The sequence below is a fragment of the Sinocyclocheilus grahami genome, unplaced genomic scaffold (assembly GCF_001515645.1).
Source record: "Sinocyclocheilus grahami isolate Dianchi unplaced genomic scaffold, SAMN03320097.WGS_v1.1 scaffold517.1, whole genome shotgun sequence".
NCBI lineage: Eukaryota > Metazoa > Chordata > Actinopteri > Cypriniformes > Cyprinidae > Sinocyclocheilus > Sinocyclocheilus grahami.
This window is the reverse complement of record NW_015505696.1, coordinates 455,599-471,095: the sequence shown is the minus strand read 5'-3', so window position 1 is coordinate 471,095 and position 15,497 is coordinate 455,599. Positions and strand designations below refer to the sequence as shown.

The following is a 15,497-nucleotide window of genomic DNA, read 5'->3' as shown; positions in this document are numbered from 1 at the left end:
GGTTAATATTTGCCTTATGTTCGGCATATGTCTCTATGATCTCTTTATTTTCACTTTTGCATTTGCAAATGTATTTGTTTGTTACGGATAAATAAGCAAAGCTAATGTCACACAGCTATACTGGAGCACAGTTTGTGAACAGTCAAATTTTCCAATCCTTGTGTTGAATCTGTCATTATGAAAGCCTTGTTTTCAGCCCTTCTGCATTGTGTTGCAGTTTGCCAGGCAGTCGCTCTGTATATAGATCTCCTTGTTGAAACCTCCTCACCAGAACTGAGTCACGCAGCAGGAAGAAGCCGCTGATCTTGGGCTTTATTCTGCTTAGTCACTGCTGCTGTTAAACCTGACAGACTAACATCCTTCCTCCTGAAGGCATGTTACCAGAGATGGAGGTCTTTTTCTGTCTTTCTCTGCCCACAATCCTCTTCAACATTACTGATTTACAAGATCATAAACAGTGCTGAAGGGAACCCAGTGACTGACAACTACAGGCAATTTGGCTGATTAAGAGCTGGCAGAGACGGATGGAAGTCAGCCAAAAACAACAGTCACCATTTAATGAAATATTGACAGATTCTGAGAAGCATTGATCTTTGTTTGATGGCTATGGTGCTTTGTATAAAGTGCTTAACTGGTCTTTGAAATTAAAACAATTACTTTAATTTTAGATGGCTTTCATTCATGATGGTGGAAATATTTTGACATTTATACATTTCATATACAATCCACTCTAGCCTTCAAGGGTCAGTCCTCTCAGAAAAATTTTAATCATTTCCTTCAAACTTGACCTTTTCTTTTTTGTTGAACAAAAAAATAAATAAAAGGAAATAAAAGTAGACAGAGGCTCCAAAAATGATATAAAACTCACCTTCAAAGTTATCCATGACTCAGTGCACTTTCATTATATAAAAAACAGACTTTTTTTTATTTTTCCGTTGTAATCAAAACTCAAAATAAATTTACTCGAAGCGGCAATGCATAAGATATTAAGATTTGTTTTCATAGACTGTCTTGAATATACATGCATTTTATTTTGTGCATTTTACGCAAGTTAAAAAAAAAAGTGGGGGGAAAAAGGTTATATTATAACATACTGTATTAAAGCAATAGTTCGCCTAAAAATGAAAATTTGCTGAAAATGTGCTCACCCTCAGGCCATCCGAGATGTAGATACGTTTGTTTCTTCATCAGATTTGGAGAAATGTAGCATTGCATCACTTGCTCTGCAGTGAATGGGTGCCGTCAGAATGAGAGTCCAAACAGCTGATAAAAACATCACAATAATCCACACCACTCCTGTGCATCAGTTAAATGATGGTTTAAACATCGTAATGATGGATTTTTTTTTTTTTACAAACACGCAGCTTTTGGCTTCACAAGACATTAACTGCTGGACTGGAGTGGTGTGGGTTACTTGTGGATTATTGTGATGTTTTTATCAGCTGTTTGAACTCGCATTCTGACGGCACCCATTCACTGCAGAGCATCCATTGCTGAGACACTGATGCAATGCTACATTTCTCCAAACCTGATCCAATGAAGAAACAATCTCATCTACATCTTGGATGACCTGAGGGTGCAAACTACATATGCATGAGTAACTGATGAGAAAATTGTCATTTTTATGTGCTATTCCTGAACTGTTCCTGTGTGAGCAGTCAGACATGCAAGTGCTGCATTTTATTTTTCAGAGGGACTCGGCCGGGTATTGCATGTGCAGACCTGCTCCTGAACAATGATGTCCTCTGGGTTACGCTGTAGTTGCTCTGGACATGCGTGTGGACAGATACCATAAAACAACATGACGCACGCTGAAGTCATCCCCAAATCCTAATTCTCTGAGAAAATACTGCTCTTTACAATAGACTCATTAAAACTAAGCCTCAAAAACAGCTTGTTCAGGAATCAAAGGTGGTTATGAATTCATGAGCCTATTAGCATATACCACATTTGCATATCAACAGGTATTCAGTATTCAGAAACTTGCCCCACCCTGACAGTGTGAAGTCTTAAAGGTACAGTAGCAACACAGTCAGCTTCATTCTCAAGGTTAGACTGTGTTGTTTTAGTATCATTGATACACAACTATAGTTTTTGTTAATATTTTTAATCAGATTTTATTTTTATATTTTCTGCTTTGTTAATTTTAGTTCCAGTTTTTGTAATTTTGTTGCATTTTTGTAATTTTTTATTCGTTTTTGTTGTTTAAATATATCTGTATAGTTTTTATTAATTTTTATTTCAGTTTTAGTTTTTGTTATTTTAGTACACCAAGTCAGATTAAATGAAAATAAGAAATGTTGCTAAAATAAAATGAGTTAAGTTTTCATATACAATTTATTTTAATTCAGTTAACATTTATTTTATTTCAAGTAACGTTTTTTATGTTTTTTTTTTATATATATATATATATATAATTGTAATAACCACCGTGATTCTGCTGGAGTTGAAATTATTTTCTAAACAAAAATGTTTGTCTTGTTTTTGATTAAAATATCTAAACATTCTTAAATCGAGATATTTACTTTGAATTAACAGCCCATTGGCAGATATTTTTTCGGGTTTTATGTATAAACCCACTTCATTTTGATGTTTTTTGTTTATTTTTTCTTTCAGAAACTAAGACTTAATTTCTTAAGAATTTTGCTTTTCAAGTTAATGTATCATGATCTAAGAATGTTTAGATATTTGTACTGAAAAAAAGGTCAAAAATACTGTGTAAGAAAATTGCAGTGTTAATGTCGAAACCTCCTGAAGCTCGTTTCCGGTGTTTGACTCTACTGTACGGTGCTAGTCTGTGGAGACGTAGAGTGCTTTTGATTGCGTACATTTATCTTCCTTCCCTTCCATTCAGTTTTCATGTTTCCTCACAAGCAGCTATCCATCTTCGCAGACACATGAATCCGGGCGTCTGGCTCACAGTCCGCGTTATGTGTGGCAAACTCATTTCTTCTCTCGTGGCTTGATTCATGAGGTGCTGTGTAGGTTCAAAAGTAGTGATATTATTAACTTAACCTTTTCAGGAGCTTGACAGTAGTATTTGCTCTAACAAGCTATTTTTCCTAGGAAGTAGCTGTGTAGCGTAACTGAACAGTTTGATCAGACTGTATTGTGCACCCAGATTTACAACTAAACCGATCAAACACACGATCTCTGTTGCTGATGTAGCGCTGGGAGGGATTTTGGCAAGTTCGAATATGAACCATATCAGTGTAATTCATAAATATCTAGGTATTTGTAAGGCAATTTTATAGAGAAATTTAGTTAAATGTTCCTGTTCATTTTGTTTGTTAGTTTTTTAATGTTTCTACTTTTATTCATTTGTATTAAGTGTAAATTTATCTGAGACATTCTGAAAAATGCTGCCCTGATTGTGAAAACTAATTATTTTATAATATTGTGCTATATTGTATTAATATAAAATGTATTGCTTATTTAGCTATTTTTTCTTTAGTACCTAAAATAACATCTTGTAATTTTAGGTTGATTGTAGTTTACAATGTTTTGAAGTGCACTACTATTCAAAAATCTGGGGTTAGTACTTTTTTTTTTTAAGAAATTGATACTTTTATTTTAAAAAGGGGCATTAAATTGATCAAGAGTGACAGTAAAGACATTTATAATGTTACAAAATATTTATATTTTAAATAAATGTTGTTCTTTTGAACTTTCTATTCATTAAAGAATGCTGAAAAATAAAATGTATCACGGTTTCCACAGAAATATCGTGCAGCACGACAGTTTTCAACACTGATAATAATCAGAAATGTTTCTCGAGCAGCAGATCAGCATATTATACTGATTTCTGAAGATCATGTGACACTGAAGACTGGAGGAATGATGCTGAAAATACAGCTGCGCATCACAGAAATAAATTACAGTTTAACAGATATTCACATAGAAAACAGCTGTTTTAAATTGTAATAATATTTCATAATATTACTGTTTTTACTGTATTGCTTTGATTAAATAAATGCAGCCTTGATGACCTTTCAAAAACATCTTACCAGCCGCAAGCTTTTGCCAGTGCAGCTTCCCAACACTGTGTTTAACAAAATTCCACTTTTGCTCATGCAGACTCTATTAAAATAAACTTGCATATTAAGATTCATTGTTTATACGCTCATGTTGTTGGAGAATGTGCAATTGCTATTTAATTATGATTCAGGTTAATGTGTGAGCGGCTGTAGTTTGTGCTGATTTAACCACGAGTCGCACTCTGACAGGAACTGCTATAATTGTCATAGATGTGTCCCTGTGCACCTTCTGGCATCTACCGGGCTATGATGATAATTGAAAATAGCTGTGACCGTGTTGCTGGTTTCAATTATAATTTAGAAGCAGTAACTGCAGCTAGAAAGTCTTCATGTGAGTTTATGCCACGAGAAGGTGGTGAGAAGAGCAAAGGCTCTTGGGATACTGGATGAAATGAGATTGACCGCAAGGGAAGGATGACAGATATCTCTTCTGCCAGCAATAGAGGCCTTTAAACAGCGTTAAATCAGCTCAGATGCAGTGGGACGATAGCAGGGATACTGTCAGTTCATGCAGTTATTAGTCCGAGTGAAGTCTTCATCACTGGTAATTGTGTTGTTAGTGTTAGACTGATGAAGGGACTCTGCGTGTCATTTGGTTCATGCACCACTTATAAACACTTGAAAAACACATGTGCTCTTTTGGTGTTTCTCACTTTTGTGAACATTGAAAAGTTGCACTCTTTAAAAAAGAAAAAAACTGAATAAACATTTTGTTCACAATGCACAAAATTAAATACATAATAACGCTTTTTTAGCAGAAGCAATATGAAAGTAGTTATCTAACGATTATTTTCATCCCTTGCTATGTGGTTCATGCACCACTTATAAACACTTGAAAAACACATGTGCTCTTTTGGTGTTTCTCACTTTTGTGAACATTGAAAAGTTGCACTCTTTAAAAAAGAAAAAAACTGAATAAACATTTTGTTTACAATGCACAAAATTAAATACATAACGCTTTTTTAGCAGAAGCAATATGAAAGTAGTTATCTAACGATTATTTTCATCCCTTGCTATGGTAATGCATATTGTATTAAACAGCGCACATTTCAGCACCATGTAATATTAATGCAGTTACATGGCGTGTTTAATTTTTTAATACTTAATAGGGCTGCACAATTAATCGAACAAAACTGAAATCACAATATGACTGCAATTTATTTAAATAAATAGCTGTGCTGCTTGTTTTTAGAAATAATAATAATAATAATAATAATTCTTATTATATTATATGGCTATATAATAATACTACCTGGTTGAAAACATTATTATTATTTTATTTTAATTTTTTTCAGTCATATAAAATATACACTGCTGCTACTACTACTACTACTAATAATAGTAGTAATAATAATAAAAAATAGTAATTATTATATAGCCATATATTTTATTGTATTTTATTTTTATTGCATTATTTTCTAAATTTTATTAGATGCATGTGGTTCAGACACATTGACCACTGTGCTATTATATGGCTATATAATAATACTACCTGGTTGAAAACATTATTATTATTTTAATTTTAATTTTTTTCAGTCATATAAAATATACACTGCTGCTACTACTACTACTACTAATAATAGTAGTAATAATAATAAAAAATAGTAATTATTATATAGCCATATATTTTATTGTATTTTATTTTTATTGCATTATTTTCGAAATTTTATTAGATGCATGTGGTTCAGACACATTGACCACTGTGCTGCCCATGTAGATGATGCAGGTGTGAATCCAGGTCGTGTTTTCTGATCAAATAGACCGAAATAAATTCTGATATAAAATAACAGACTTTAATATGGATGAGTGCAAAGCTTACTGAAGGCTCTTGTGGAGGGACAGTGACTAGAGATGATGTTTATCCATCTGACTTTGAATTTAGAAAAGAGCCATCTGGTTTGGAACTAGAAATGATGATTAGTCATGTATGCTGTTAAAAAACAGTTTTACGTTAATACTAGTGTTACATCAGTGGTCTCTGTCAGTAGGCTGATTCATTCTCTTCTGGTTTTGTCTTCCAGCTTAACCCGGAGTCAGTCTGATCTGGGCTTGTAGTGATCACAAATAATCCCTTTAGATACAGCAGAAGAGACCACAACGATATTTCAGCTCTTCATTTCATCTCTCTGTCATGTGTTTTTTTTTTATGCTAGGACTATTAATCTAAACCCGCCTGTCTACAGTATTCTCAATCTTCTGTGACAGACTGACATGGATTCTAAATGAGATTACAGCAGAATCTCTTCTGAGTAAACCGATCTTTTGCTCTTATTACTCAGAATGCCGTTTATTCTTCATCTGAGGGGAATTTTAGAACATACTCTTAAACTTAGATGTCATTTTGCAGCTATTTTTGTGTATAGAGACCTTTGACCTACAGCATAAAATGGGTCAATAAGATTTTTTTTTATGCATTGCACGCCTTAAATTGATCAGAAGTCATTTATAATGTTATAAAATATTTCTATTTCAAATAAACCATGGTTTCCACAAAACATAGAATGATTTCTGAAGGATCATGTGGCACTGAAGACTGGAGTAAGGATGCTGAAAATTTAGCTTTGCATCACAGCAATTTTATTCACATAGAAAACAGCTGTTTTCAACTGTAATGATATTTCACACTATTTTTCTGAAATTTTTTATCAAATAAATGCAGCCTTGGTGAGCAGAAGAGACTTCTTTCAAAAGCATGAAGAATTCTACCAACCCTAAACTTACGCATCAATCAAAACCCAGTGATACCACAATAATACCAGCATGCAAGCTGATGAATCTGTGTAGAGGTTAGCGTTCCTTAATCAGGATATTTGAGCTGTGGGGTGAGAGAGATGAAATAAGACAGCCAAGCAGGGTTGTATTATTTGATCTTGTCCTGTAGGTATCAGGATTGTTAATGCACCGCAGGCCAGGAATGACTCGACTGATATCTCTACAGGCACCAGAGACCAGAACAAAGAGATTCTGGAGGGTGAATGTGAGTCGGGCTGCAGCTTTGTGATTTAGACGTAATATAACTAGAGCCTTAACCAGGACACAAGACAGAAGAGGGTCTGTTTCTCAATATATCATAGGTCATGAAGAGCCTGCAGCAGGGCGGTTGTGCTTAATGGAGGCCAGTTGATCATTTAGGATCATGCAGGAGTTTTTGCACCTGGAGGTGACACTGGTTTGATCTTTTAACCACAGGGATGGAATCGAGAGCTGGTTCTTATTAAAAAAAAAATCCATAAAAAATACTAGATTTTCATGATATTTAGTTCTTTTGATGGTTCTTGAGTGTCTGCATTGATTCCAAATGAACATTATTCTCAAATAATCTGTTGGTGTTTCCTGTCCTGCTACTGAATCTGCAGAGTTTGCATGTTTGATTGAATGTGATTAGAGAAAAAGGTTGGATGCCACACAACAATGACATTTTCCAAAATTCTTACAATTCAAAAGTGTCCAAACCTGTGTGATTTTCTTTTTTCCTGCAGGACACAGATGAATCAATGCAAGTAAAAAAAGTCTTGCTTTCTGAAATGTTTATCAAAATGAAGTGAGTTATGCTTAAAGCAAGAAAAAATAACTGCCATTGGGATAAGAAAAATAAATTTGTTTTCCCTTTGAATTTATTTTATTTTTCTTTCCCCTTTGGTAGATCTTTTTTCTTGTTTTATGCACAAGCTCACTTAATTTTGATTAATATTTCAAAAAAATAGATCTTAGTATTTTGCATCCCAAACAAATGTATCTTGATTTAAGAATGTTTAGGTATTTTTACTGGAAAACAAAATCACTGGACAATCACTTTTTGCAGTTAAGATACTTATTAAGATAAGTATTTTTTGTCCATATAATGAAGGTCAGTGAGGTTCAAAACAACACTGAACCTAGTTGACTTTAATTGTATGGACAAAACACACACACACACACACATTTTTCAAACTATCTAAGTCATACGGATGTGGAATAACATGGGGGAGTAAATATTCATCTTTGGATGAATTATCAGTGTAAATGCTGACTGGAATGTCAGTGAGGTTTGCGAGCTTCCCTTTCCTAATTACAAACTTATAGTGGCTCAATGTAGGTCTGAAGTGTATGAAAGAACCCAAGCATGGAGCGCAAACCCTTTCGGTTTATATAATAGGACTAGTTAAACCAAAATACTCATGGATCATGATCACGTGACCATTAGAACAAATGAAAACAAAAAAAGGTGGTTTTATTCCCTGCAGAGCAGTTTAATTTGGCCAAATATGATATCAGCGGGGACCAAAGTTCAAAGCTCAACTCTTTTAAGCTGAGCACAGATTCAGGACAAATGTGGGAGGAGGTCAGGAGGAGAAGTGTTTTCATGTCAGCGAGAGTCTGGCATGAATTCAGGAGCTGGAGATGTTGTGGGTTACAGCAAAAGAAATCCACTTTCTGATTGATCAAAGTTGGAGATGAGCACAAAATGTTCGAAATTACTGTTAGAAGATCAGAGTTGGGTAACTGTAATCAAATTAAATAAATATAAAATGTAACGCATTAAAATGCTGTGTAGCGCGCTACATTTTTAATTGATTTAATTTGATTACAGTTACTAATGTCAATAAAATTGTTACTTAAGTTATGCCGTGTTAAGAAAAACTATGAAGTAAATGCATTTTAAAATCATGTTTTGCGCGTCAGTATGCCCTTTAATGAATCACCGGAGAATGCGAGCTAAAATGCAGATGAGTCGTACAACATTTAAATGAAAGGTTGCCTATCATATGTCAAGATTTTGCATATTTTAGTCTGGCATTATAATTTGGAAAAAGTCCAACTAGTAAAATGCGTACAAGTTTATGTCACAATAACACTAATACAAGTAAGAATAAATGACTTACTCAACAGAAATGATAATGAGCTCAGACGGGAAAGACTGGACCTCGCGTTGGTTTATCAGAGGATATTTGTTTTCAATATATATTTATAGATAGATTATAGATTATAGATATATTTCTCATGTCTGTGCGTCAAGTATTCGCTGAGTTTTCATTCATTTTTGTGATGCGTTTCAGAAAGAAGTTCACAGAGACCGAGACGGCAGAAAGCACATCCTGTTTGTTTTCTTTATTTTACAAAAGCACAAACCCTTTACAGTTTCAAATGATGCATTTCTCTTATCTGTATATTTAAAAATTATGGAACATTTTAAGTTCTTTTCTCTGTTATCAGGAGAAGATGCAAGCGATCGTTCAAATTGCTGTTTTGATATTTATGTGATTTTTAAGTCAATATTAAATTACTGAAAGAACCATGAGTTTGACTTTGTAGTGTATTTTCTAGGTTTGAAAACTTGAAAAGTAAAATAAACTTGAAAGTAAAGTAATTAGTAATCTGATCACTTTTTAAATGCAGTAATCAGTAATGTAATCAAATTGCAATTTTGAAGTAGTCATTTATAGTGGATTACTTTTTTTGAGAAACTTACTCAACGCTGTATACTACATTTATTCTGCTCAAAGAAAGAAATTAAAGTGCTATCTCAAAAAAACTCACCAAACACCAATTAGAGGCGCTCTGAACTGCCTCATTAAACATCTAAAGCCTGAAGACGTGGATTGTTTGCAGTTTATTTCAAGTTCAATAAAGCGCGGTATCCTGACGGAGCCGAGTAATACATGTAGAAAGAAGTGAGTCTCTGAACGCAGCCCGAAGCACAATTGGTTTTTAAGAGGCTCAGTATCTGGCCGCTTTCAAACAAACGAGACATTGCGGTTCTGCTTTAATAAATCAAGACTTAGATGAACCCTCAAACATTTTAACAGGACGTGACAACTCGAGCTTAGGGTTACCGGGAGCGTTTGTCTCACCGCCTCTCAGAATTCCAACAAACCACCAACTGGGAGGGTCCCTGGAGCAGGGCCTTTAAGGTCGGAGAAGATCCCCGCCTTTCAAGATGGGCTTGTCCAATGAGAAAGATGGAAATTCCGAGCGGGAGGTGGCAATTGCTGGAGGGTTTTACGACCCTTTGTCTCTAAGCATGGTAATTTGCAAATGGACTTGAATCGAAATTACTAAAGATTCTCAGGACCCTAATATATATTGCCTATGTACCAATATATAATATACACGCTTGTTTCGATCATAAGAAGGCGAATTCATAGATACTAGACAAGGTAGGATTACAAATAGTGAAAGGATGACAGGAGTGTGTTTCGATTATAAACCTGCATCACAGTATACAATTTCAAAGACAAAATACACGATGACAATAATATACCCAATGACCTGAAGGATCATGTGTGTTCATTCAAAGAAAGGTTTTCCTATTAATTAATTAGCAAAGAAAAGTCCTTCCCTTGTGGATTTTCCTTATGGGCAAGGAAGCAATTTTCTTCACCTAAATTCCAGGAGGTCGTAAACGTATCGGGTGTCAGCATTGCTATAGAACCAGGGGCCTGTTCAGCTTCCTGGGGTGTTACAGAGTATTTGTTAAATCTAGATAACAAAATATATATTGTGTGTTTGCATGGTCCAGACGCTACATACTCTCATTGAAGCAGACTAAAGAATCAGCAAAGCGAATGAGAGAATAAAAATAGAAGAAAAAAAACAACACAGCAATTAACGCAAGCTAGAAGCTGCGTGCGTGCGTGTGTGTGTGTGTGTGTGCGTGTGTGTTGTCTTGCCTGAGATTGTCTTATCATCACATTGACCCTGTAATCATTTTTGCATCCGTGACACAATTAAGTCTGTGAGAAGATTGATTGGATTAATTAGGAATGTAGTAAGACTGGCTGCAAACAAACACACACACACATACACACACAAATATCACAAGAAGGCAATTGTAAGCGATCATTTCTTTCTGTCCATGTGTTATATTTGTTGTGTTAGTTGTGTTTGTCTGGGTTGTTCAAAAGTTTGGAATCTGTAAAATGTTTTATGTTTTTGAAAGAAGTTTCTTTTGCTCACCAAGGCTGCATTTATGTGATCAAACATACAATAAAAACAGTAATATTGTGAAATATTATTACAATTTAAAATAACCATTTTCTATTGTAATATTTTGTCAAATGTAGTGTATTTCTGTGATGCACAGCTGAATTTTCAGCATCATTCCTCCAGTCTTCAGAGTCACATGATCTTCAGAAATCAGTATAATATGCTGCTTTGCTGCTCGAGAAACATTTCTGATTATTATCAATGTTGAACACAGTTGTGCTGCACAATATATTTGTGGAAACTGAGATACATTTTATATTTCAGGATTCTTTGATGAACAGAAAGTTCAAAAGAACAGCATTTATTTGAAACATAAATCTTTTGTAACATTATAAACGTCTTTTCTGGCACGTTTGATCAATTTAATGCATCCTTGATGAATAAAAACCCCCAAACTTTTAAACTTTTCAATGTGAACCCCAAAAGTGTTTACAGAAAGTATATAAAGATAATTTTTTGTCACTCATGTAGTAGATTTCTCAGCCGTTGTTGTGAATCAGTGGTTCACTGCGATGAGAGTATGTGTTTTTCATGTTTGTTAATATTGTTTTGTACTATAATCCCATTAATATGGATGGTTTTGGAGACGAATCTTTAGCACACAGACATGTGCATATTACTCAGATGTGGCGTGTCAGGTCATGAAAGTTGATGTTGCAGTAAATATGCATGAAGGTGAGCTCAAAGAGAAACAGGTAAAGACTGATGAGAGTGATTTCTGTGTTCCTGTTACACATCCATAATACATCCAACCGTCCCATGACAGCAACACTGCTGTTTTTAGAAACATGTCTTTCAGGACGAACAATTCAGTCACTTCAGTCATCTCATGAATATGATCTATATTTGTTTTGCATATATGCTAATAACTCTTTGTTTCAACAGGAAATTTCACCATCTGGTTTTGGCGCAAAGAATTAGGATGACCTACAAATGTAAGTATGTTTTAGTAGCTCACCACACCTTACAAATATTATTTTAATATCACTGATACATTATTATAGTTTTTAATTAATTTTTTCCAATGTCCTGTTCATTTTTATTTTTATATTTATATTTTCAGTTTGCATTTTAATTTTTAGTTACTTTTTTGTAATTTTGTTTCATGTTTTTTTTTATTTTTTTTTTATGTGTCTATGTAGTTTTAGTTGTATGCATGTCTTTATATACAAATTTTATATGCACATTTTTTATATATATTTGATTTTGATTTTAGTTATTGTAGTATTTTAAGTTACTCCAAAAGAAAATGAGAAAAGATACTTTGGCACAGCTGAAATAAAATATAAATATAAAATAAAATATAAATAAGATTTTATATACAGTATATACATATATTTTATACAATACAGTACCATGGCTTTTGGTTAACAACTGTGTTTTTTAGACACTGCCATGAGGGTAATGCCATGCTCTTCTTGATTTTGAACTAAAAATGGCATTATTCATATTTTCAATTCATTAATATCAATAAATATTTCATTTAAATTTTTAGTTACTTTTTCTAGTTCTTTTTAGTTCTTGATTTTTAACTAAAAATGCCATCGTTTCATGTCAAAATACCATAGTATCACCGTCTGGTACCATCACCATCGTTATGAGTGAACTTTAATTTGCTTTAGATAAAAAGATTTTGCTAATCAGCATCTTCTGTCCTTTGCATTCACCTGATTGTCGAGTCCTCGGCTGCACAGCACACGTTTGCATTAAAATGGTAAATTTGGACTTTAAAATTCAGATGCTGCTTATTAATTTTCACAGTGAGCACATTATGCAAACATGGCCTCTTTGAAAGAGCTCATTATTATCTCAATGAAATAATTGCTTGGCCTTGTATCGTGTTATATCATTAAGCACTTGAGAAATAAATGAGCTTTTTTGCTCAATTTATTTATTTATTTTTTGTAACTCTGGTTTGGAACCTTTTTTATGCACGTTGTTGTGCACTAACTAATTAAAAGTAATCACATTTTACCCTGACAGTAGGTCAGTTGTTTTCATATACGTACTTTGGCTTTTCCAGTAACAAGCTGTGTCTTCCAACAAATGACAAAACTTTGCATCCATTTTTGGCATATTGTATTTAGTAGAGCACATTCACCTAAAATATTCCCCATCTCTTTATTACTCTGTCTAATAGTGTTTGACTGAAATGGATGATTTGTATGTTTTGCTGAAGCCAGAGAGGTCTGATATAAATACGGGTTAATTCAGAATGACTGGGAGAATGACTCAGAATTTCATTGCAAAAAGATGTCTCAGATATCCTTAATTCACCCCTAGAGAAAGCCTGGCTCAGATGGGTTTGATTAGGATTGAATTCAACTCATCCTATGATATGATCAATACTATGAGCACTTGAGTTTGGGGACAGCATCAATTATGGAAACATTATTTGGGCCAGTCACCTTAAAATGCCATAAATGCTGTGTGACTGATCACTACTGGTATACTATAACACAGTAGTTATAATATAACTAGCTAACTATCTTTTTTAGTGAATCAGTTCATTCAGATGATTCACTTTCAATGAAGTGATTCAAAAACCATTGACTGATTCCACAGAGAGTCATCACTCAATAGTGTTCACAGAAGTTGCTCTAAATAATATTAAATATATGTATATTAATATAAACTGTGAATGTAAAAATATGATGATAAATAATCTAAAAATGTACTTGTGGTAACAAAGTAACTGGTTTTGTTTGAGTCAAAAAATATTTTTGAAAGATTATGAAGACAAATATATTTTTATGTGATGCAAAGCTTAATTTTTTGAAGCCATTTGAAATAAAAATATGAATAAAATACATATTAGTGTGCACACTGTATTAATAAATACTGATAAAACATGAAAAACATTCATATTAACATATGCATAAATACTGTGGTTTATAACTGTTGCTTAATTACATTTTTACATTTTTATTCATTTTATAATTTGTTCATAGTTAATGCTGTCACCCTACCTGACAGAAAAAACATTCTTGTTTTTTTGTTTTTAATCTGTTCATCTGATATAGATTGCCCCCCTAAATAAATGTATATATTTTTTGTTAGTAGCTTGTCATATACCTACTTTATCAAGGGAGTATATTTAGTTGAACTACTTTAAATTATGAATAGTTTATAGCAAAAACGCACACACACAAACCCTCTGGTGCAGATGCAGAGATATGGCACATGCCCACAGCAAACACGCTGTAATTAAAGGATCTCATGCTGATTTTGACATTTTGTTCCAACATTAAAGGAGGAAGAAGTGGAGACCAAACAAAATGTTTTTTTTTCAGCCTCTTTACAGAAAGCTGGTCACACTTGATCAATCTCATGTCAGACAGCAGAGGAATATAGACAGCAAAAGCAAGTTGTCTTGTTATTAGTACACCAGCACACTTTTTCTAGTCCACATGCAGGAAACGCTTCACTTGAAGCAGATAATGAGCTAATAACACATTTGACCGTCTCTGACACTGTGTTCTTACCAGGCGTTAGTGATAATATTCTTGTGTTAATGAGTTTTTGTCTTAAACAGCAGCATAGGTTATTGGTCCCTCGCTTTCTAACTTGAGCTTGTGTTGTTCTCGCTTGTACGTGTGAATGTATTTTAAATATCAGATGTGATCTGATTGGCTGTGAATGTTTTACAGATGTAGCTGTATGCGTGTCGCGTCACACCTGGTTAGGACTCGCATCCCGCTATATTACCTGACAGCAGCGGCGTGACTGTCTTCATGTAACCGTGTATTATTGATGCGTTAATGTGTGTTTGTGTGTGTGTGTGTGTGTGTCTAAGAGAGTGTGAGAGTGTGAGAGAATATATTTGGAGCTGTGGAAATAGGCCAAAAGCAGCACTGCAGAATGTAATTAGGACAAGGTTACTGTGAGACTTTCTCAGGGACACACACTGATACCACCCACCTTCATCTGAACACAACCTCTACACCCCAACACACACGCACACACACACACACACACACACATGTTGGTATGGGGTTTACGGGGACTATCCATAGTCATAATGGTTTTTATACTGTACAAACTGTATTTTCTATCGCCCTACACCAACCCTACACCTAAACCTAGCCCTTACAGAAGACGTACAGAATCTATCTATCTATCTATCTATCATCTGATTGTCTTTCTGTCTGTCAGGTGTTTTGTATGATGATGATGATGTAGATGATGGAGTCTTTGTTCTTGTCTCCTGTCGATGGATAGATGAAGTCTGTGGGAAAGCGAGTGAGAGAAAGTGAGAAAGAGGTGTGAGGGAGATTGGGTGTGTGTGTGTGTGTGTGTGTGTGTGTGTGTGTGTGTGTGTGTGTGTGTGTGTGTGTGTGAGAGTGTGTGTGGGGCCGTGAGGGGAACAGATGGTTTCCTCAGTCTGACTGAGATGTTTCTCTGGCAAATTGTTGCTTTCAGATGATGAGTGTGTGTGTGTGTGTGTGTGTGTGTGTGTGTGTGTGTGTGTGTGTGTGTGTGTGTGTTTGTGTG

At 34.4% G+C, this 15,497-nt stretch overlaps 1 protein-coding gene across 2 annotated transcripts in view; it reads left to right on the top strand.

Annotated features, from left to right (window-relative positions):
* LOC107554879 (disks large-associated protein 4-like) overlaps window positions 1-15,497 on the top strand; it is a 107,666-nt gene that overhangs the window by 53,424 nt on the left and 38,745 nt on the right. For both annotated transcript variants that reach the window (XM_016237518.1, XM_016237517.1), the window contains exon 2: window positions 11,889-11,938. The gene's annotated coding sequence lies outside the window, so the exon portion shown is untranslated. The remainder of the gene's footprint in view (window positions 1-11,888; window positions 11,939-15,497) is intronic.